Here is a 25,633-nt window from a genome sequence, read left to right on the forward strand (position 1 = left end):
GGGAAGTACTCTGGTGAGACTGGACCTCTCTGAGCCTTAGTTTTCTCATCTATAACATGAAGAAGCTATTCAGAATGGCACCTTTGGGGGGTGCCAACAGAAACAAAGCAGATGTCTGATAATGGGGAATGACTTGAAGTAGCCATTCTGTGTGATTGGAATAGAACGGTATTTCAAAAATGATAAAAATGAGTTCTGCAAGAAAAGTCTAGTCTTAACAAACAGAGGGCCAAGAAACAGTTGATACTACGGCTACAACCTGGTCAGTCAGAATAAGAAAAGGCAGCCAAACTGATTGTCCGGGTCAGTCTTGATCTAAGACAGCAGGTGGTGAGATGCTACCTTCTTCTCTGTAGAGGTGAGGGTCTGTGGGTATGAAATGGTGCCAGTGCATTTACTTTGCTCATGACTGAGGAGTGTTCAGAGGGGGAGGAGCACATATCAGAAAATGATTAAGATGTAGACACAAAAAGCATCTACTTTCAAAAAATGAAGAAAATTAAAAGGGATTCATAAGATCATAGACTGATAACAGGAAGGGAAATTAGAGATGCTCAAGTCTAATCCCTCCCTCATTTTTTAGATGAGGAAATCAATGGCTGGGGAAAGCCAGGTAATTTTCCCAGGTTCACACAGCTAGGGAACCAATGTGAGCAAACAAAGACAGAGCAAAAGGCCAGGGGACAGGGCAATTTCTTACCTCTTGGCCACTTTCCTTGGGACTATCCCTCTCTAGAAGAGTCCCCTGGGGAGTGGCATTCTCTGAGTTGGGTTTGGCCATGGAGAACTTTGAATGGGCGTGTGCCTCATTATGTAGCAGTTAGAATCATCTGACTACTCTGCTCCCCCCAGAATATTCTTACCTCCAGGGTTCTTGATGCCATTCACATAGGACCATGGCACCCTTCTATAAACTTTCATGCCATACAAAGCCGGGTCAAAGTCCTCTGACAGAAGGAGAACATCCATCCCTCACTGGACCCTCTCCTCACCCTCCCCAGAAAGTAACTCTGACCATGACAGACTGGGCCAAACTGGGATGGGTTCAGAACAATTTCAGAGAGGATCAAGGAGAAGGAAGAGGAGAATGGGGATTCCTTTTTCCTACCATGGCTTCCGATGTCCTGGACCGCTTGGTAGTACACATCTCCTTTCTTGTTTCTGAGTTCATCCAAGAGGTTTCGGTGCATCTATTTAGGGGGTCAGATCTGTGACTTCATGGTGGGGAAATTCCTTTTACCAGTGCAAATTAGCAAATTGTAGTTTTTAGTCTTGGATCAATGTCTGAAATGTTACATGAGATGTATCAAAGGTGGGGACTCAGAAAGGTGGTTGGAAGGATTGCATAGAAAATAGCCATAATCATCTCTTTAAATGTCTCCTCATATTTGAAAAAAAAATATAAAGAAAAAAAACAAAACAGCAAAGAATAGATAAACCACATCTGCTATTACTGACCTATGGAGATAGATTTCAATTGAGATCCCCTGGAAGGAGAAGGGAGAAAGATTGATTGTGGCGCATCCTTTAGCTGGTCTCAAGCTGGTTACAAGACAGCAGCATAGTCAGCTGAAAGGGCCTCTGTTCAAATCCTGTTTCTCTTTCCCCAGTGGCCTTAGGCAAAGTCCCTGAAGTGCCATGAGCCTCAGTTTCCTCTTCTATAAAAGAGCCTGGGCCCTGATGACCTTCAAGGTCTCTTCTACCTCTATGAGTCAATGGAATCCCATAGATTTAGAGTTGCAGGGAATTTTAGGTCCAGAGACTCTAAGAAACATGAAGATCAGGGTCAGACAGGTGGTGAGAGGCAGAGCTGGGATTTGATCCGAGCATCTGCTCAGACTCCAAACTGTATTCCTAGGGTTGTGGATGCTGCCTCCCTAATGACTTAATTATTTGAGAGTAAGGTTAAAATCCAAGGGAGCAGTGAGAGCCTGGCAAGGTGCGGTTGTCTTGACAGGGTCCTCCCACAGGGTCTTGGATCTGTCTAGTTTCCCCTGCACAGTGGCTTGGAGGAAGGCAGCCTGGGAAATAGTGAGTTGGGCTACATTTCTTCTGCGGGTATCCCACATAGTGGAGCTGAACTTGCCACCATCACAATAGTTGGAGGTCAACATTCTGGGACAAGAAAGTCTGCAATAATATGGCTAATAAGGGACAAATACATTTGTATATATTTTTAAAGTTCTACATCTGTGCCTCAACACCCTAATCCAGTATCACTTTAGCTTGGTTTTGTTATCGTCATCTTCTGTTAGGTCTGGACCATTCATGATTGTATTGTCAGATTGCATTTTGGAGAGTTCCCATCCTTTTTAAGTTATCCCTTCCTTTCAGCATGACAGATCATGATTTTATGTCTATCATTTCTTTGAGCCTTTCAAAAAAAGTTATTATTCCATACCCTTTTCAGATAAATTGCTGTCTGGTTATGACCAGAAATTATGACCTCTTCTGTTTCATACTTTGTAAAGTCATTTTTCTGAATTTGAATGTAAGACAAGACTTATTTCTAACGTATCTTTTTGGATTCCGCCTAATGGCCTTGGCCCATTGGCTCCATTGTGGACCTATAATCTTTCATCAGTGTGCTAATCCAACCACCTCCAAAATTAATGTAGACATTAAAATGCTGAAATAATTTAATGTCTCCATTAATTTTGGAGGTGGCTGGATTTTCTAGATAAAGTATTCTATCATTTGAAAATAATGGTATTTTATGGGGCGGCTAGGTGGTGCAGTGGATAGAGCACCGGCCCAGAGTCAGGAGTACCTGAGTTCAAACCCAGCCTCAGACACTTAGTAATGACCTAGCTGTGTGGCCTTGGACAAGCCACTAAACCCCATTTGCCTTGCAAAAACCTTAAAAAAAAAAGAACGGTATTTTGACCTCTTGATTTATAATCTAACCCTTTAAACACCTTTATTCTGTCTTACTGTAATTACGGTATTAGAATTTCGGTACTATATCAAGTAAGAGTAATAACTAGCCGCGCATGCTTTGCCCCTATTTTAGTGAGAATGTTTCTATTATGTCTCTACTACATTGTCATTGCCACAGACGTCTCAAGACAGCCCATTCCTTAGACAGTGTCCACTGTTAGACGGGGTGTTTTTTCCCTTGATATTAAGTCTAAATTGACTTCTTCGCCATGTTACCCATTTTCCTGAATTCTGTCCTCTAGGGTCAAACAGAATGAGTCTGGTCCTTCATCCACATTGCAGTCTTTCAAATCCTTAAATCCAGTGATCATTCCCCTCTCCCCCACAATGAACCCTCCACAATGCAATAAAGTGCCAGTGTTGCCCCACTTCCCTCTTCAGTAAACTCCAATGCCTCTTTGCTCTTTGGGATCAAACAGTAGTTCCTTTGTTGGTACATAGAGCCTTAGCCTTTTGCAGCTTGTCTCCATCAGACCTGTTTGGCCTTATCACTCCCCTGCTGTGGTCAAACTGGCTTCCCTTGTGCTCCTCGGACACAGCCCTTGATCATCTCTGTGCCTTTCCCCCCAGGAAGACCCCAAGCCTAGAATGGTTTTCTCTCCTCCTCTCATTCTCCATATCAGCTTCTTTAAACAGGGAGTCTTCGACTTTTCTTTTGTCCTGGGAGTCCATCTCCTAGTTCTTTCCAAACCATCATGAATCTCTTTTCATGTAGTCCTACACGCGTTATTTTCCCCAGTTAAATTTTGCAAGCTCCCTGTGGGCAGAGATTGTGCTTGTAGCTCTAGAGCCTTGTCCAGTGTCTGGTAAACAGTAGGGGATTAACAAACGATTGTTGATCGCATTGAGTAATGGACTTAAAAATCTTTATGGGGTAAAAAAAAAAGGTTCACAGTGAATGGAGGAGTAAATGTGAAGCACTGATGCGTTTACCTCTCACTAAGGCAGAGGTTTGGGGTATGATGGGTCACGTGCTAGACCTTGGAATCTGCAAGACTCAAATTCCCCCTTCACCTCAGACATGGACTCATTGTGTGCTCATGAGCATGTGGCTCACCCATGAATAGGATAAGGAGCAGCAAGGTCCCCATCCTACAGGATCTTGGGAGTCATTGAATGAGTCATTGAGAAATGTCACTTATTCCCTATCCCCAATCAAGACTTAGGAAGTCGTGGGTACTGGTCCAGAGGGAGAAGGTTCCTCACCTGGCTGACAGGAGTATCCGCCAGGATCCTTCAGGTAAAATAAGAACATTAATTATACTCCCTGACCTGTTTACAGCCCTTCTCTGATGTACAATTCTGGCCATATTCTCTGTGCACATTCTCATCAATGTCATTGTTAAGACAGGAATGTTCTGTGTGGGGTGTGGGGATGGGGTGCAAGGGGTTGGGCCACCGAGGCTGGAGGACAGAGACAGTCAAGGTCAGATATGTCTCCCTTTAGAGAAACAAGGAACCAAGCTCCCTCTGATACATAGCAAGTGGGTGACCCTGGGCAAGTCACTGCAATTTTCTGCTGTCTGGACAGCTCTCTAGGACTCTAGGTTGCAACAGAGGGACGAACCCACATCCGGGGATTCCCTATCTTGTGAAATCTCAGGTTGGGTCTCTCTGCCTTTCAATCTTGACTCCCCCTCAGCTCATGCCCATACACCATCTAAGATTATTTCTCTTTCCAAGCACTTTCCTGAACACAGCCCGCAGCCCCCCAGATGGGGTAACTCTCCAATAAGATGGCATCTATCTGGTGAGGGCATGAGTCAGCACCCCAGCCTTATCAGCCCTGCAGGGATGCAGAGAAAATCAAGTTCCTGAGTCTGCAGAGTTGAAGACTAGACCTTTGGACTTTAGGCAACCCTACTTGAGGGCTGGCACTAACAGAGGCCCAACCTGAGCTACATTTCTGGGACATTTCTGTGAATGGGGGAGAAAGGGAGAGGCAGAAACAAAGAGAGGGAGATAGAGACAAAGTCCAAGAGGGAAACAACTAGTGACAGAGACAAAAGATAAGGAGAGATACGGAGGAAGCAATAGAGACAGAGAAACAGAGACAGTCCCAGAGACAAAAGACAGGAAGAGTGAGGCAGAAACCAACAGAGACAGATGGAAAGAAAGAAACAGAGATAGAGGTAGTGACAGAAACAATGAGACAGAGAGATAGAGAGATAGTAACAAAGACCTAGAGACAAAAAAAGAGACAGGGACAGAGACAGAGACAGACAGAAGAGTCAAAGAGATCAAAGGCATCTACTCCCTGCCTGCATAAGCCAGGTGGGGACTCCTACTGTGTACCTGTCAGACTTAGCCAGTTTTAAATGATCTGTCTGGGAAAACAAACTTGAAGCAGATCTCTAGCCCCTAGGGTGGACCCTTGGAGAAGAGGCCACCAGGCCTGGTGATGGGCAGTGGGGGGGCTCTTGTAGAGCAATGGAGCTGGGAGAAGGCTTCTAAGTTCAGGGAGCAATGACTGGTTCTTATCTGGAACATAGATTGATGCCAAAGAGCCAAGAAGTTAGGCAGGGGCTAGATTGTAAAAAGCCAAACAGCTGAAGAGTCTGTTACCTCCTAGGAGAAACAAGGAGCCCCTGAAGCTTCTAGAGGGGTGAAGGACAGATGAGCTCCAAGTAGACTCTGTGAGAAGGGTCTAGTAAGAAGGCTCCAGTGAGGGATGGTGATCTAAGGTGGTGGCCTGTCTAGACTAAGAGAAATGGAGAACAGAGATCAGGACTGATGAATGATTGGCTGTGGGGTGGGGATGCAGGGCTGAGAGAGTCAAGGCTCGAGGGCATATACTCAAACCCCTCTTGGTTGGGGATTCCCAGGGCACCTTCCTCCTTTGAGAACCCCTCCCAGGGCTGGAGAAGTGGCTGAATGCTCTTCTTTCTCATGACTGGAGTCCCTTCATGGAACACACCACCTTCCAAGCCAGAAGCGTTCCCACGGCCACTCCAGGGAGGCTGGCCAGAGTGCCCAGTGACATCAGCCTGGACCTAGACTTCTCTTGAGTCAATGCTTGATATTGTGACATGGGCCTGGGATCACAGCCCTCTTTCTTCCCACCCCCAGAGATCTCTGCAGCAGGGGGGAGCCAGGCTTAGGTGATGTCACTTCCCCTCTGGATAAGATAGTTCCCTAACATGTTGACCCTAAATTGGAAAGATGCCGGTGCTAGCAAATGTCATCAGAGAGCAAAATAGAGACTACCCAAGAACCATCCCCCTCCAAGTGGGCAAAGGTACCGAGATCCTTCCATCACCCCCTCCTCCTCTCTAAGGTCAGATAGGACAGAAAAGAGGGTGGGATTTGGAGTCGGAGGTCTTGAGTTTGAATTCTGGTGATGATTTACTTCTGCATGACTATGGGCCTAGTTGACCCACCAATAAGATGAGAGGATTGAACTCAGGGTCCTTCCAGCTCAAAATTAATTCTCCTAATCAGACTCTTAAGTTCATGGTGACTGCCCTGACCCCCCAGTAGGCCTCCGTCCAAACCAGGACTGGTTCTTCTCCACACCTCCCACAATGAGACCCTGGAGTATCCTAGTTCAAGGCATGATGCAACCTCTGCAGAATCCCTGGAACGGACTACTCTGAATCTTTTTAGGCTTCCCCATGAGGTGACATCTGGAGACATCTCCCTCTAACCCCCTATTTTTTCTTCTTAATTGGCCTTTACTTAGCTTAATTCAACCACAAGGTTGACATTCTAGACCCTGGAGGTCTCTTGAAGAGGCCTTTGCCCTTGGTTAATTCAAAGCAAGTAGCTGTCCAACAGAGAAAGGATCCTTTTCTTACAGGCTTCCCCACATCACATGGCTCATGAGGTATTTTGTCTTAGCCACAGTGGTGGTTTTTTTCAAAGTTCTAGAAACCAAAAGTACCCTACTTCCTCCCCAAACCAATCAGCAGGGGATCTTTGGGGAATATTTTTAAAGATAAAATATCTCTTTCAAGCTAAATTGTTCTCATTCAATTTTCAACCAACATTAATAACAATGGATCCAGCATGGAGTGAGGGAAGCAAGGGGTGGGAGACAATAGAGATAAAATGTAGTCTCTGGCCACATGGAGTTTCTCATCTAATAGGATAATAGGTCTCACAGTCTTAGAAATCTAGTGCAACTGATCACACAATTTTTAAAATAAATATTTTATGATTTTTGGCCCCTTTTTCATTTCCAAACAAACCATCTTCCCCTCTCCTGCCAAGAAGCCCCCCACAGTTAAGGTAAACAAATGAACCCCCCCACATGTCTGAGAAGTGTGGATTGAGGGGCTGGGAAGGGGAGCTTCTATTTCCCATCAGTCCTTTGAATTGAAACCGAGATCTGTCACAGTTGGTTAGCAGTGTGTTCCTCCTGAAGTTCTTCTAAAAGGGCCAAAATCAAGGGGCAAATAGGTGGTAGAGTGTCTAGAGCACCAGCCATGGAGTCAGGAGGACTTGAGTTCAAATCTGGCTTTAGACAGTAATTCCCTAGCTGTGTGACCTTGGGTAAGTCACTTGACCCCCTATTACCTTGTAAAAACAAAAAATAAAAGTGCCTAAACTCCAACTGGGAATAGATTTCATCATTTATTAGAGCCATCTGGAGGTTCATCTATCCTCTATTAATGAGGGAGAAATCAGACTAGGGCAGCAGCTCCTTCATCCTTGCCTACCAACAGTGGGTTGAAGGAGCCCCAAGGACCTCCAGTCAACCTAAAGCATGGCCCCTAAGGAGACCAGAATCTCCTTGAGGGCAGGGACTGTCATTTTTCTTTGTATTCCTAGCAGTGTCTGGCGCACTGCAGGCACTTCATGCTTGTTGGATTGATTTGAAGAGAGAAGGAAAAGAGAGAGGATTGAAGAGAATAGAGGAGAGAAGGAGGGGAGAAGAAAAAGATGGGGGCAAGAGTGTCACCGAGCTCTCTAGTTCTGGCTCCCAAACTGACCAAAGTGCAAGGGTCATTGGCACTCTGTCCTGAGAAAACATAAAGACAAGAAGACAAATCAAATGGGGAAGAGGAAGATTGGGGGAGGAAAAAAGAAAGGAGACCCATCTAGGGAGAGCCATGAAGGGCCCTAAGAAATTATGGGCAACCTCTAGCTACCGACTTTCATTCTAGAGTCCTGTGCCCTCAATTCTATTCTAGTTCCATTCCAACGGCAGCACCTTTGCTTTCCTAGATAAATGACTTTTGGTCCAGGTCAGTGACTTCATCAATATGCATAAAAACTTCTCACACAGATGCATGGTGGCAATTCATGTGTGTAATCTCTGACAGTTGTCTAGCACTGAACGGCTAAGTTACTTGTCCATGGTCACACAGCTATTATACGTTAAGACCTGAACTCAGGTTTTCCTGATTCCAAAACTGGTCCTCTATCCTCTTTTGATATGTTTCTATTCTTAGATGATAATTAAAAATGAATAACATTAAAATGATTTCTAGAAGATTGCTTTTGAAAGTGATTGGTGGCATAGGGTTATTCATGTAATACTAGTTCTTTGATGGACAGGAACTTCAGGGAACATATATTTCAATCCCTTCTGAAGACAGGGAAGAAAATTACACCCAGAGAAGTTAAGTGATTTGCCTAATAAGTATCAGGCCAAGTGACTTTGGTTTCAGCACTGCTACCCTGCCTCAAACTGCAGGCCTTGTAAGAGTCTGATGAGACAATCTGTATATATAGTTTTTGTCTAGTGTTTCCACTTTTGGAGGACAACTCTGTCAGCCTATACTTGAACTCATAGGTTAGATCTCCAAAGCAATTTGTTTTGGAAAATTGCGACTACTCTCAGGATCCTATGGTGGGGGGGGGTCCTTGCTGTTAATGAGCCCCCACTAGTGTGTTCCCCATTAGCAACTGTCTTTAACAAAAGTATGTACTCAACAAGTATAATATGAATGATTGGTACAAAATATCCCTCTCAAACTGTCCCTGGGTACAAGCATGGTCCCTGTGGAGAGTGGGTTCAAACCTAGAGTAGAATGGCAATAAGACATGAATGTGGAGACCACCCATAACAAGGAGGTACTTCCCTTGTCTGACCCAGGATCATTATCTCCCTTCATGGAGTCCTCAAGAAAGCTCCCCTACTTGCCACTCGATTGCAATGGCCACCTTTTGTCCACTTTTGGCTCCTCTTACTTTTCAGCTCTGACCGCCGATGGGACCTCAGATAGGATCTCTGGACCTCTCAGACTCACGAGTTCAATGGGACACTTCTATCTGGGAATACTAAGATCAGGAAACCATAAACACAAAGAAACAGAGGTGGATCACAGACTCTGTGACCAGGTAGGAGATACCTAACTCTCCAGGCCACTTCGAAGTCCTGTCCCCTGTAACCATAAAGGAAAAGAGAGAAGGGTCAGTTCTTCCAATTTCCTGGCCAATCAGAATGTTTTTGGTTGTCACATGCTACTAGCCCCTCAGTCATATATACTAGGTTCACCTCTAGCTTCTACATGGTTGTTTGAATTAATACCAGCCAGGGAGATCTCTATTTGCTTCTTAGACTTCTTCCAACCCTGCATGGATCTGTCTACTTTAAAGCAAAATATACATGTTCATCATCACCATCATCATCTCAACCTCTGGGATTTTTTTACCCTTTTTATTCTCATTTACAATTGTATTTATGCTATTAGTCAATCAATAAACATTTATTAAGCATGTTCTTACTGTGCTAAGCCCTGGGATACAAAGAGGCCACAGCAACGTGCAAAAGACTATACAAAGATGATGCAGACAGGAGAAATTGGATATAATCTCAGGGGAAAGGCACCAACATGAAAAAGGACTAGCTAGGAAGGGCTTCTGGCCAAAGATAGAATTTTGACTAGGTCTTGAAGGAAGCTGGGGAAGCCAGAAGGCAGAGCTGAGGAGGAAGAGCATTCTAAGACTGGGGGATAGTCAATTAAAGCTGGTGGAGACAGGAGGTGAAGGTCTTGCACAACCGACAGCCAGAGGCTAGTGTCACTGGATCACAGAGTGGTTGGTGGGGAGGAAAGAGAGAACAACAGAAAGGTAGAAGAGGGCTAAGTTTGGAAGAGCTTTCAATGCTGGAGAATTTTATGCTTGATTCTGGGACTGATAAGGACCCACCAGAGCCCCCATTCGAGTGGGGCCTTAACATGGTTATACTAGTACATTAGCCAAGCAAAGGACAAACAGGTGAGACTCATGGAGGAGAGTACACCTTGTGGTTCTCCTAGATAGGGTGACTCAGTGGTCCTGGGTTTGAATTCCATTTCTGATACCACTGACAATTCACCACAGTTTCATGCCTCAATTTTCCTCATCTATCAAATGACAATAATCAACCCTATATAACCTACCCCAGAATTAGGACTAGGGAACACCACAGGGATGTGACGTGCAAAGTTCTTTTTGAAACTCAAGATATTATAAACATAATATTATTATTCAATTATTTTGCATGATTTTTCTTTCTTCCAAGGAAGTTTCTCACAAGAACAAAATCCTGACCCCAAGACCCTCTTGTCAAACAACTTTCCAAGTCATAATTATTTTTAAAATATTTTATTTTTCCCCAGTTATATATACCTGTGTCATGTTCTGAGTCAGTGATGAGCTGTGCTATGGCTAAAAACCTCACACCAGTTTTCCAGATCTATTGCCTACACTGGATTATACAACTCTTTCACCCATTTGGGACAGATCTTTTCCAAAAGATCCTCCAAGATATCTCACTGCAAAAGTGAGGCTGGGGACTTGGCACAGTCCCCTTCTCACTTAAATCCAGTTCATGTGCTTGTCATGGTGTCACCTCCCTCATGACATGGTCTTCTTCAAGACTAAAGGACAGAGACAGCTAGGTGGTGCAGTGGATGGAGCACCAACTCTAGAGTCAGGAGGACCTGAGTTCAAATGTGACCTCGGACACTTAATAATTACCTAGTTGTGTGAACTTGAGCAAGTTGCTTAACCCCATTGCCTTAAATAAATTTTTTAAAAAAGACTAAAGGACATGGATTTTGCAAGATGTTGGGGAGAAGAAATAATAACAACAAATTAGGCTCTGAGAAAGGAGAAGGTTGCTGCTCTTCAGGTCCTCATAGTCTTTCCAGGGACAGGATCCCAACTCAGGAACTAAAGAGTCAAACATTAGGTGACAATTGCAATCAAGAAGCAAGGGCCAAAGGTGTCAATGAACTTGGAGAGGAGTCTTGATCTGGCCCTGATCAGTTCTGACCCTTCTGGGGATTTTGCCATTAGATGCAGACACTTAATAACTATCCCCTGCCCCCCCCCTCCCCAGACTGACCAGCTTATAGTTCCAGAGTCTGATGAATGTCTGAAAAAAAACCCCTGTGAAGTGGTCTTAGCTGTCTAATTTATACTATATATTTCCATCAGGCCAGAATGAATTGCTTCAAATAGGGCAAATTGGAATAGACATGACTGCTTCAGAAGATCATCAGGACCTGCCTGTAATCCTAACTCTGGGGCTTGAATCAGCCTATAACCAAGGATTTTTTAAGCACAACAGGGTCAGATACTGTGTTGGTGCCAGTGATAGGAAGACAAAAACTTTTATATGCTGAAAAGGAGAGCAGTTCGGGAAAGTTTTTCCTAAAGAACAGACTGAATACCAAATTCAATAGTGTGAGCAAAGGTCTTAGAGGTGGGAGAGAAATCAGTGAACATGAATGAGATTAGGGCAAGTCCAATATACTGACTGAGGGAATCACAGGAGGCTTCAAGGAGAAGAAGCTTCTAAGTTGAACTTTTACAGCTGAGTAACAACATGGCAAGAGGGAAGCAGAATGGTCTGTAATCAAACCTCAAGTGAGTTAATGACTTAGAGAGGGATATAAGACTGGAAGGGTAGGATGGTCTAAGATTATTGAGTACCTTGAATGCCAATTCACTGGGATAGAACAAACATTTATAAGTACCTACTGTGTACCTAGAAAAGAAGTTCAAATTTCACTCAGTAGGCAACGTGGAGCCCTTGAAAATGTGGGGTTTGGGACAGCTAGGTGCTACAGTGGACAGAGATTGGCCCTGGAGTCAGGAGGCCAAATTTGGCTTTAGACACTTGATACTTAGCTGTGTGACCTGGGCAAGTCATTTTGCCTTGCAAAAAAGAAAAGAAAATGTATGTGTGTGTGGGGGGGGGGGGGGGGATGAAGAGTGAGATGTTCAGGAATGTGAATCTCAAAGGTCCCTGGGGCAGCAGCAGCAGTCTTAGGATGGCTCAGAGTCCAGTCTTTTTTCCTCAAAGTCTAGATTCCCAATTCTGGATAGCCCCTATTCCCTTGGGAAGGTTCAAGGTTATCTTTTCTAGTATTCTCAGTAGATCTAAGGTCATCTTGTATGTACTCTATATATATCTTGAATATCCTGATTTATGTAGATGTGCCACCCATTGGAATGGAAACTCCTTGAGTGCAGGGACTGTTTGAACTTTGTCTTTGTCTCCCAATGTTTACCATTGTCATACAGTAGATGTTCAATAAATGCTTGTTCATACATCATAGGATCACAGACTTAGGGCTGGAAAGCATCTTAGAAACAACTAAGTTTATCTCTCTTCCCTTTTTCTAGAGGCACACTGAGGATCACAAAGTAAGCCTCTTGACACCCAGGTCCACTGTTATACCCAATAGGCCACATTGCCTTTCTTGATTAATTATAGGTAGGAAGTCCTATAAGGAAGTTCTTGCAATAATTCAGGTAGGTGGAAATTAGAGTTGCATTGGGTTGGTGAGAGGGGAGAAAACAGCCTTGAGGGCCCAGGTTCAGCACTGGAGCAGATTTGAGGTAAAGCAAAGGGAGAGATCAAAAAATGGTGCCAATGGTACATTCATTGGAGACCAGGTAAATGCAAATGCCACAGACAGAGCAGGGAAGGCAGAAGGAGGGGCAGGTTTAGCAGGAAAAGTAAAGGGCTTAGATATGGCAGTTCGAAAGAAGTGATAAGGTACGCCCATAGATTGATGCCAATATAATAAATGCCTGAGTGCAAAGTACTCTGCAGTCAGATGAGGAAGAAATCACTTCTATTTGAAAAGGAATCAGGGAAGCTGGTCTGCTGCCATCCATTAGGGTTGTGTGAGTATTACTCTATTGAAAGGTTCCCAGGTCAAGATATGAACAGAACTTCTTTTCTGAGTTAACCCCTCTCACCCAAGTCATGTCCAGGCTGAGCTCTTCAGGCCAAGGATTCTTTGTTTTCTTCTGAAAGTCATTACCCATTCCCCTATCATCACTTGACATTTTTCTAAATTTCTTTGCAGTTGGGGCAAGGGTATGCAATAGACCATTTAACATACAGTTCTCAAAAAAAAAAAAGGATTCAACTCACTTTTAAGTATAAAATGCACTACTAACATTTTTTCCATCACTTTCCTAAGTTTAGTTGAGCAGCTAAAGAAACAATAGAGTAAGGGCTCATTTGTCACCTTTCTGGATTACCAAGTAGTAAGGGTTCACACTGTTCTAGGGAGATGGTGAGAGCTGCCTCTATCAGTCTTCTAGAGAGTTGAGGTGAATACGTTATTTTCCATTTCCATCACATTCCTACAAGATGGTGCCAGCACTATGCAAAGCAACCTGGAACTTTAATGAGTCCCAGGAAGGTACCTAGCAGGGATGGAAAGGACAAGGAACCAACTGGTGCTCTTTACTGACTTCATTCTGGTTCCTGCTCCCCTCCCAGAAGAAAACTATTAGTCCCTGCAAATTATATACATTGCACAACTACAATCTGTAGGTGCATATCAAACACCCTTTATTACTCCTGTGTTAGGTTCCATAAGCATCACCCAGATATAAGAAAACAACCATAAGCATAGAGACTATATGCAATGGACACCATCTCCTGGTGAAGCCACAGACAAAGGAACTGAACACACATTGTGATGGGCACCTCTGGTGAATTCTTGGTATAGCACTTCTATTAAGTATATTAATGTCTAAATGAATTCTGCATGAAACTAATAAGTCTGAAGAGGTATGGGCATTTCCTGCTCTTACCAACAGTCTGTGGAAACTGTTATTCACTCGACAAGAATTTATTAACCTGTATGGAGATAATAGGGAGGGGAAACTGGGCCATTTCTTTGATAAAAAAGGATTTTCGAGTGGGCAATCTCCTCATGAAGTGGGTCAGCACCTTCTCTGTATCTTAGTCTTAGAAAGTTGCCTCGGGGGAAAAAAGTTGCCTCTGGTTTTGAAAGAATGAGGGATTTGCTCAGGGTCCTGTAGTCTGTTATGTGTCGGAGTGGGACTTGAACTCAGGTCTTGCAAGCACCTAGGACAGTACTGTCAGGCAAATAAATGGAAGATAAAATGAACAAAAGAGGGAAGAAACAACTAGAGGGATTAGGGTGGTTATCCAGGAAGGTGTCATGAGGTAAATCTTGAGGAAATAGAGGAATTCTGAGAGGCAGAGAAAATGAGGTATGAGAGAAAGTCTGTGCAAAGGTGTGGAGGTGGGAAATGGGATGGTGTATTACAGCAAAGAGGTCAGGTTGGCTGAATTAAGAGCATACAGAGTAGTAAGGTGGGTGTAGCCTTGAAAGGTGGGTTGGATCCAGATTCAGAAGGGTTATAAATGCCGAATGGAGGTTTTTGAACCTACAAGGCAATAGAGAGTGCTGACATTTCTTAGGCAGAGGAATGCCAAGATTGACCCTGTGCTTTGGGAATATCACTTTTTTCAGCTGTATGGAGGATGGGTCGACTGAATGGAGGAGAAACAAGAGACAGGGGAACCACTGAGGAAGCTGAGAACAGTAATCCAGGATGTTAAATGGTGTTAACACCCACAAGGAAGTCCAATGGCTATTTCTGCCTCACTGGAGGATGATTTTTTAAATATATCATGAATATGTTGACACCCACTTACAAAATCTTCATCACAGCCTCTTGTACGACCCTAACAGCTGCATCTGGTTGAGTGTATCAGGATTTGAATAGATTTCAACCAGGGATTTTGTTTTCTATTTCTATGATGTCATGCCACAGTTCTGGGAGATTTTTTTTAAGCCCTGGCTAATTGGTAAACCTACCCTAATTATTTTGCTGTAGATGATACTGTTTGACTCAGACATTTTTCCAGGTGTTCCTTGAGTACCAGCCTAAGAGAAACAAAAGCCAGGGAGAGGTAGCAGAGACTTTGGCAAAGAGGCTATGAATGAGTATTTTGTGATGGTGTAGGCTCTGTGGTTGGGAACAAGTGGCTTTTGTCGAATCACAGGTTTCTTTCCTAAAAGTGCCTCCATTTCTGGGTTGTCATGAGGATCAAATGAAGTATTTGTAGAGAACATTAAAAAAACTGAAAGCACTTTATAAATAGCCACACATGTTGATGCAGAGATCCCACTACTAAACTTATATCCCAGGAAGGACGCCAATGGGAAGAAAGGCTCTAAAACACCAAAATAGGAGCCCTTTAATTGAGGAATGGCTAAGAAAACTGGTACATGAAGATACAAGAATATTACTGTGCTATAAAGAAAGGATGTATAGGATGAATACAGGAAAGCAGGGAGAGATCTATTACAAAATGGTGCAGACACAGATCTTCAGGCTTTTTTAAGCATCAGTTAGGCTGATTTTTGTCAGCTACTTTTTTGTCTTTAAATAATAGTATTTGTAATATAGAATGGTTCTCTTGGAGAAGGAATATATGTTAATACAAAAAAACTTCAATAAAATCTCAAATTTATAAAAGTAATTTAATGCTCTATCTACCTATCGATGTTTCCATCTGTCATCTATGTTTCGGAGACTGGAAGCTAGTAGGGACTTTAGAGATTCTCATTTTGCTGAGCAGACCCAGACAAATGGAGTGATGTGTCCAAATTCAAAGTTAGTCTGTTGTAGAACCAGGAATAAAGTCCAGGTATTTTGATTCCAGATTATCCCCCCTGCCCTCAGTCTGCTTAAATTCGCTCATTCACAATTCACTAAATACGAAGTTTATGTTCTGATACCCCCTTTTTTTGCCAAGACTCCTAGGGATACCTATTTTCCAGAGTCACAGTCAAAGAAATCAGAGTATAGGATTGACCAATTTACAGGGGGGAAAAAAAGGCACCAGAATACAGAGGAAGGGAACTCAGAACATCTTAGGAAACCAAGCATCCAGTGCCTGTTTGGGTCCCATTGATCATCTGCTTTCATGAGACAACTTACTCTAATACCATTTAAATGACAAAGCTCACATCTGCATTCACTCTTACATCCAACTACAATGCATGAAAGTCACTCTGCAGGGTTCTGAGCCCAGGGCCCTCCTCCCCAAAACTTGCAGCTTTGTTTGGGCCACAAACACAGGCAGCTTACAAGTCTTAAAACCCAAGAGAAATGCTAGTTCTTAAAACTACTGATAATAGAAACTCCCCAGGGTGATTTCCATTCATTTGCCTTCTTCCAAAAACAAACAATTTTATTTATCATGATTACTTTAAAGCTAGTGTTAATGCACCTTTTTTTTGGTAGCAGAAACTGAAAAAAAAGAGAAACAGAGGATCCTATTCTATCATAACTTTCTCTTTTATAAAAATTTCAAACTTTGTATCTAAATATTTAAGGATGTTGTTAAGTAGCTTCAGACATGTTCAGCTCTTTCTTGACAAAGATACCCCAGTGGTGGGTCATTTCCTTCTCCAGTTTATTTTACAGATGAGGAAACTGAGGCAAACAGACTCAAGTGACTTTCTCAGAGACTCATAGTCAGTAGGTATCTGAGGGCAGATTTGAATTCAGGAAGATGAGTTTTCCTGACTCCAGGTCTGGTGCTCCATGTACTAAGGCACAATCCAGTTGCCCATTTAAGGATGACTTGTCCAAATACATATATGTCTATAGAAGCACACAGTGACTAGCCAAGAGGACCAATCTCTTTAACCCACTAGCTGTATATGATTGTTTCACATCCAGAGGCCTTCAGCAACTCACTAAATATTCATTATTATTATTATTGAAACTCCTGTTGAAAGCAGGGAACCTTTTTTGTTTTGTCTTTCCATTCTTGTGCAAAGCAATGAACAGACAAGGAACTCAATAAATATTCTTTGATTAATTGAGATACTGATGGAGGCTCCAGACCCTAACCTTAGCAGAAGGAAAGGATTGGGGCTCTTGAGATCTCACCAAACATTTTCCTCAGCTTATTAGAAAAAATGTGAGACGAAAACCAATAGGTTCACAATAGGAAAGCAGATAGATGGCCATCAAGAGTGTAGGGAGGAGTAGTAAAGGAAGAGTAATGGAAAGATGAAAATGAAAACAGATCAGAAGTGGAGAGGAAGTAAGCTGCACATCTAGAACATAGGAGCCCAAGAGCTCCCACTAGTGAGCTTAACTTTAGTAGTCAGCCTATAAACATAATCAGTTTAGAGCAAAGATATTTAATTAGATGACAAAAGAATCATAGCTATAAAACTATATAAAATATATTTACCTCCTAAGTCCCAGGCACATTCTTCCATAAAAATAAATGATTTCTGAGGAGGAATAACCACAAACAGGCAATAGGAATAAGGTCTATACATAGGGAATATAAGTGACCAAGGCAACTCATGCATCTGGGAACTATAGGGTCCAAATGTCTTTTCTCTTCTTATAATGTCCTCCCTACTAGGGATAGTGTCTCTTCCTGGTAGTTGCTCCACTCTCCTCCACAGATATACCCCTCTTAATTTCCAGGGCATATTCTCTCTTGAATCCATGATGGGCTCTTTCCTTTGGTGCCAGAATTCATGTTCCCTATGAAGTTATTTCTTGCTCCTATCTCTCTCTCTCTCTCTCTCTCTCTCTCTCTCTCTCTCTCTCTCTCTGCTACCTGATATTTGCAGGTTCTCCTAATAAGTGATCAATCCTACTTAGTGAGAACACACTCTCATGTAAGTGAACAGGTCAAGTTCATGATCCATTCACCATTTCTCATCCTTTGTCTTTTTGGGTTTTTCAAGGCAATGGGGTTAAGTGATTTGCCCAAAGTCACACAGTTAGGCAATTATTAAGTGAAATGAGGCTGGATTTGAACTCAGGTCCCTCTGACTCCAGGGCCGGTGCTCTATCCACTGTACCACCTACCTGCCTCCTGGTTCACTTTGGTCTGCTCCATCTTAATCCTGGCTACTTTGTCCCTATGAGAATATCCCCTCTCTATTTCCTATTCACTTTCTGTGTGGCCTTCTCTCATCACACTGTAAGTTCTTTGAGAAGGTGCCATCTTGTTTTTGTAGCCTCTGTCCTGGAATGTGGTAAGTAATTAGTAAATACTTCATCCATCTACCTGCTGATTTACCCATCAGCTATCTATTAATCAAGCTACCCATCTCAAATCATAGTTGACCAAGCTTACCACATCTGGCAGGCCACAATCCAACACTATACTGGGCAACAGATGTCAATGGATTATTATTGGTTCATTCTTGGGGTTAGGGAAGGAAAGGAATAAGCCACTTTAGAAAGCCTTACAAATGTCATTTGAGTTTTACTAGGAGTTTTATTCTTTACCCTATCAGTAATGACCCACTTCAAAGTTAAGAACTCAAGCCTGTAGATAGGGTAATGAGACTCCTGGCAGGTAAGCTTCTGCTGGCAAATGCAATTAGCCTCTAATGATAATTGCTCTCTTGGTAGAATACAGTTCCCAAATCTTCCAGGTTGGCATCTGCAAGGAGAAAAGATGTCTTCTTTGAGCCAATACAGGTAAAGAATTTAAGTCCTTGAAGACTTTTTCATGTTTTTTGGTCCTCCCATCTGCAAAAGGGAATTTTACCTTTCTTGTCTTTTTGGTTCTGGGCCTCTTCAATCATCTGTACACATATGAGTCATTTGATGATTTAGTCATACCAGCATAGCTCCTAACAAACTTGAGATAATAACCACAAAATCCCAGGAAACTGCTCACTAAGATTTTAAAGGACAATACAAATACATCCTTGTTGGGATGCAATATGAATCATATAATTAATAGCTCTGTAAAGTTGGCACTTATCAATTGACTGCTTCAGACCAACTTCTTCCAGTCAATGGGACGCATTAATCAGTCCTCATACTCCTCCAAAGATAATGATGACATCATATATATATATATATGCTTTCTATGCAGGGATGTGCTAGAGCCACCCAGACTTAATAATTAGAGCCAATTATTTAATTTTCATTGTGAATTGAACAGAGAAATGCAAATTGAAGCACCTCACACCTCTCAGATTGGCTAAAGTGACAAAAAAAGAAAATGATCAGTGTTAGAGAGGATATAGGAAAATTGATAAATTCATGCTCTGTTGGTGGAGTTTTGAACTAATCCAGTCATTCTGGAGAGCAATCTGGACCTATATCCAAAGGGCAATAAAATACTGTATATCTTTTGATCTAACATTACCAATACTAGGTTTATATCACAAAGAAATCATAAAAGAGAGGGAAAGACCCACATTTATAAAAATATTTGTAGCAGCTCTTTTTGTAGTGGCAAAGAATTGGAAATTAAAGGGATGCCCATCAATTGGGGAATGACTGAACAAGTTAATGAATGAGACAGAGGACTACTGTTCTGTAAGAAAACATTTGTGGCTGGTCTTTAGCAAAGCATGAAAAGTCTTACATGAACTGATATTGAGTTAAATGAGCAGAACCAATAGAACATTGTACCATTGATGGCAACACTGTGAGATGATCAATGGAGCTCCTCTCAGCAGTTCAGTGATCAAAGTCAATCCTGAGAAACCTGCTATGGACAATGCTATGTACATTCAGAGAAAAAAACTATAAGTCTGAATGTAGAACAATGCATAGTATGTTCACTGTTTAAATTTTCTTTTATTTTTCTTTCTTTCTCATATTTTTCCCTTCTTTGTTCCAATTCCTCTTTTACAACATGACTAATATGGAAATATGTTAAAAAACAATTGTACATATATAATTTATACTAGATTGTTTGCTGCCATGAGGAGAGTGGTAGAAAAATGTGGAACTCCTAAACTAGCAAATGGATAAATATTGAAAAGTGCTTTGCATATAAATGAAAATAAAGTGTAAAAAATTAATTGTGAGCATTTACACCTCAGAAATCAGCAAAGACTACAAACAACAGGTAGATGTATTATTTTGTTGATTGCTAAACTTAAGAAAATGAAACATTATTGATAATACAGATTAAACTTAAAAGAGCCAATTGTTAAACATTTACCAACATATCCTTCCTTCTAGATGAAGCAAAACATATTTACTGCATTAAGTGCTGGGTTAAGCAGCCAGGAATACAAATACAAGCAAAAAGACAAACCCTTCCCTAAAGGAGCTCACATTCTAATGGAAGACATGTTAGAAAAAGGGGGATTGGAAATAGTGTTGAAGTCCAAAAACTAGAAACCCAGGAGGTGGGAAGGGAATGCAGGTTGGACAGCCTAGACCTCTCCCCAAAATGGAGGCCCCAGAAGGGACTCATCAATGGGAGATGGGGGCTGATGAGTCAGAGTATCCAAAACTGCCAAATCAAAAACACAATTGGGGAGGGGCAGATGGAGATAGCTCTAGTAAGTTCATATCTCCAGTTTCTTTCTTCATTAACAATCAGAAGAAGACCAGAACCCCTAAGATCTTTGGGAGCACACACTTAGACTGGTAAAAATCTAGATGAACAGATAAAAGCAGTCGTTTCCTTGATTCTTCAGACATACAAAATCAGTAGTGCCCATTACACAAGTCTAGATGAAAAAGGATTCAAAGGATTCATTGCCTTAGTGGACAGTCCAGTGTATCTTGTGCTTGTGACATATATCTTCTATTCAAAATCCAATAATCTGTGCAAAACCATAGCTTTCCATTCCTTCTCAGGCACCACCATGATAGGTGATGCCCATGAGCTGATGGATTCAATGATTATGTCATTAACAGTATATTATTTAGATGGTTTCTGTGGTTTTTCCATCAGAGACAGAAGAACCCTTCTGACCAGAAAGAATACATGACCCATTTACTGACTTAAAGGGGCAAGCTACAGAGATTAAAAGGGGTAGCCCTCTTTGATTAAAAAAAAAAACCTATATAAATAAGAAATGCGAGAGTGAGAAATTAAACAGTAAAATAAAATTTTGGTTCATTTCTTTTCTCTTCTGGAGACATCTGATGTCTTTCTCAGTTTCCAGAGTCTGTAATGACCAGACTTTACTTGGAGACATCTCCCTCTCTCAAATTTTCAGGTCAAAACTTAACATGGAAATTACCGTTTAATTTTGCCAGTTGTCACCCAGAGGTCTAGGTTACAAAATAGAAAACTTGAGAACCAAATCAGTTTAAACCAGTTTTTAAAAACTGATTTATAGTTGACATCATTATTTCTCCTATTTGGAGGATGCCATTCCACTAACAAAAATAACTTCCATAATAATAAGGATTCTACTACAAAAGTTAAATCATTAGAATTGTCCTAATCAATTTGTTTGTAACACACACATCTGACATTTAGAACAGTGTGTAGCTAGTGAATGATATATAAATAAGTTTTATCTTTTTTGTCCATGTTTTAAAAGGAATTTTTAAAAAATCTTAGCTGAAAATAATTTCTCTTAATACAGTAACAAAAGTGGGGTGGCTAGGTGGCACAGTGGATAGAGCACCGGCCTTGGAGTCAGGAGTACCTGGGTTCAAATCCGGACTCAGACACTTAAGAATTACCTAGCTGTGTGGCCTTGGGCAAGCCACTTAACCCTATTTGCCTTGCAAAAATCTAATAAACAAACAAACAAATAAATAAATAAATTAACAAAAGTAAAACATTTTAAAATAGGCCATAGGTCATCGTTCTTTGGAAAGACTTACTTGACTAATATTCTTTTCCTTCAAACAGTACTTGGGATAGCTATATTGAAGAATCATATCCTGATATCACAAAATCTTTTATCATATTTTCTTAAATATTCCCTTAGTATTGTTTTTTGTTTGTTTGTTTGTTTTGGTTTTTGCAAGGCAATGGGGTTAAGTGGCATGCCCAAGGCCACACAGCTAGGTAATTCTTAAGTGTCTGAGCCCGGATTTGAATTCAGGTCCTCCTGGCTCCAGGACCTGTGCTCTATCCACTGTGCCAACTAGCCGCCCCCTCCTTAGTACTTTGAAAGTTAAAAGAGCTTAATTCCCAGAGGAACATGTAGCTGACAACAGATGCCAAGGTTATACACTAGCCTAACTGGCTAGTAGAATTTAAATAATCATAAGCAAAAATGGCATAAGTTAATATTTTTGTACTGATCATCTGACATGATTACAGGAATTTACCTTAAGGGTCAGGGACAGAAGAAAGGGAAATTTCCTTTTTTTATTTATATGTCAATTTTCAGGTAAGATTGTATGACTGATCAAGATTGAATTCAGTTCTAAAGGATCAGAATATACTATGTGGTGAAAAATAAAACAAAATAACACCTCACAATTTATTCTATTAAGTTGTTGCACATAAGGGTTGTTCTTAAGAATAAAATTAACTTGGGATGTAAAAAAACAGCCCAATAATTTCAAATTATATCTAAAACCAAGTTTTAAAAAAAATGAAATTTGTAGAAAAATGTGTTCGGTGATTAACCATGTTTAAAATAGACATAAATGCAAACTATTGCTTTTGGAATCCTTTTAAACAATAAGAACATCTTAGATGACTTTAAAATAATTTCAACAGATATTTCTAATTCCAAATGAAATAAAATAGTCATAAAAATTAGATTTCTAAGAAGTGACACAGAAATTTCATTAAACAAAGTTTTCATACTCAAATTTTATTTCTTAGAACAGACAGAAACAGAGACTTTCTTAACTTTAACCTTAAAATTATAATGGATTATGTATATATATATATATATATATATATATATATACATAATTTCATTAAGTTTATTTTCTTCTACTCAAATATGTTCATATTATTCTCAAAAAAGAAAATGAGGCTTTTTCAGGAATTTGAATTATGTAGTTGTGATAAATTCAACACAACATAATTCTTATCTAAACCTTGAAAATGGCTACAAATTCATATCAAAAAACAACAAAATCCTTTCTACTGATGGAAATTTAAACACTTTTATCTAATGAAAAAAAATGTATCAACATAGTAAACTTCCATATTTACTACCTTGAAAAATAGAAACTCAATGAGAGTTATAAGGAGGGACATAACTAATCAGGGTGGACAAGACCTTGGGAAAATCCAACAGAAACATTCAAAGTCTCACTTCATTATACTAGTTTGGATCAAAAGAGAATTCCAAGTAGTTTTGAGTCACAGTGAGAGTAGAAGAATTATTATCAACAATTAACTTCAGTTGAAGTCTTCTTCCCTACTGACCAGGGTGTTTATCACCTATGCTAAAAAATCTCTATTAATATGGAGGTAGGTTTTATCCTTTATTCTCTAATATATATGCATACATATAGATGCATATATTTATGATGTTTGCCCTTTGTTCTCAAAGAAGAATCATCAGAGGGGATGCCATGACAAGAACATGAACTGAATTTGAGTGAGGGGGGCCCTGCTGTCACTAATCTCACTTTCTCCTCAGGAACATCTGGTCCAATGGCCAGATATGAAACAGGATGACTGGAGATGGCCCTGCTAGAATACTAGGCAATGAAAAACGTGACTTGCCCAAGGTCACATAGCTAGTCAGTGTCAAATGGCTGAGGATAACTCCTGTCTACCTGACTCAAAGGACAGTGCTCTATCAACTGTGCCACCAAGCTGCCATATATAGAGGTGTGTGTGTGTGTGTGTGTGTGTGTGTGTGTGTGTGTGTGTGTGTGTGTGTGTATGTCTGTGTGTGTGTATGCCTATATCTCCAGAACAAAAATCTACAACAAAATAGCAAAATCTAACAATAGAACTTCAAACATACAGGATCCCCAAGAATTCATCAATTATATGAATTAGACAAAATAGCTGTTAATATCAGATTATTTACTGAACTAACTTACAGGTTGAAAAATTAAAATCACATACAAAACTTATCTCAAATTAGTTGGGTAATATCTCATCATTCTTATTCAGCCTTAAAGTGAAAACAAATCTTAAAATTTAAATTTATCAAACCCAAATTGATGTAAAGTATTTTTACGTGCCATACATAAATCCCAAAAGTTCCTCAGAAAACACAGTTTCTAAAAAAAAAAAGTGGTTACAAAGGAACAAGAGTTTGTTTATGCCTAATTAAATTACTTACAAAATTCAATTTTAATTTAATTTAATTTAATCACTTATGTCCTTACTAATAATCCTACTGGTTACAATTTTTTACCAATATTTCTTAATTTTATACCTAGCTGTGTGACCTTGAGCAAGTCACTTCAACCCACTGACTTGAAAAAACGAACAAAAAAACAAAATTCTTAATTTTAGAACATTTAAGAACATTACACTCAAAATACCATGATCACAATTATACATTTTCAAACTTTAAAATGTCTCAAATATATTTTTCCAGATTACCTTCCAAGATCACTTTAATAAATTTAGTTATATAGTTATCTAATTAGAAGAGATCTTATGAATTTCTTAATGCCAACTAGCAAATAGTAGTTAGTCCTCTAACTTTTATTTTTTCAAGGCTAATCTTTTTTTAAATCAAGCCAACTCTGGTCTGATAATACATAATGAATTATGAAACTGCTTTGCTGCGAACAAGGTGTGGCTAGCTTCAAAAGATTACTAATCTATTTATCTTGAACCATTTCTTTTAGTTTAACCCAATTTACTAATTGATTTCTTTTTTTTTTTTGAATGTTAGCAAAAAAGCTATAATGAACAGTAAAATATTATGTACTATGATCATGTTGGATTTATACCCAGAATGTAAGGTTGGTCCTAATATTATTATAAATATAACAGACTATGTTCAAATATTCAAAATATGACATTAATAATACTAATTAATACTAACAATAAAAATCACCTGATATAAATAATGCAAAAAGTTTTTGACAAAACACAATACCTCTTTATGTTGAAAAAAATTAAAGAGTAAATGAGCTATTCCTTAATATAGTATATAGCATCTATTGAAAACCAAGATCAAGCATTATGTATAATGAAGTAACTAGAAGAATTACAATAAAAATTAGAGTAAAGCAGATTGTTAACTGTCACAATAAGATAAGAAAAAGAAAATCAAGGGATAAGTAAAAAATAACCTTTTTTTGTTTTTTTGCAAAGCAGTAGGGTTAAGTGACTTGCCCAAGGTCACAGAGCTAGTATCGAGTGTATGAGGACTCATTTGAATTCAGATCCTCCTGATTCCAGGGCTAGTACTCCATCCACTGTGCCATTCTCCCACAGAGTAACTTTTTGCAGATGGCATGATGGTTTACTTAGAGGATCTTAGAGCATCAATTAAAAAATTAAAGGAAAGACCTTTTGAAAAGGGGAAGATTTGAGCTAGATCTCCAAAGATAGGTAGGATTTTTATCAGAGAAATCAGTAAATATTTATTAAATGTCTACTATTATGGGCCCTATAGTAAGTACTGAGGGTACAAATACAGAGAATGAAGCAATCCTTACTCTCAGGTAGGTTGCATTCTAAGATGAAGAGTAGGAAGAATAGCACTTCAAAGTGGAGGGAACAGTTCAGGTAAAGGTGTGGAGGTTGGAATTGGCAAGTGACGGTGGATAACCAGGCTTGGAGGGAGAGTAGCAGATGAGTCTGGGACACAAGGTAGCTGAC

At 40.3% G+C, this 25,633-nt stretch overlaps 1 protein-coding gene across 1 annotated transcript in view; it reads left to right on the top strand.

Annotated features, from left to right (window-relative positions):
- Positions 1 to 6,088: 6,088 nt before the first annotated feature.
- ATAD1 (ATPase family AAA domain containing 1) overlaps positions 6,089 to 25,633 on the top strand; it is a 74,690-nt gene continuing 55,145 nt past the window's right edge. Inside the window, exons 1-2 of the mRNA XM_074232254.1 lie at positions 6,089 to 6,178; positions 9,086 to 9,228. The gene's annotated coding sequence lies outside the window, so the exon portion shown is untranslated. The remainder of the gene's footprint in view (positions 6,179 to 9,085; positions 9,229 to 25,633) is intronic.

Source organism: Macrotis lagotis, chromosome 4 (genome assembly GCF_037893015.1).
Source record: "Macrotis lagotis isolate mMagLag1 chromosome 4, bilby.v1.9.chrom.fasta, whole genome shotgun sequence".
NCBI lineage: Eukaryota > Metazoa > Chordata > Mammalia > Peramelemorphia > Peramelidae > Macrotis > Macrotis lagotis.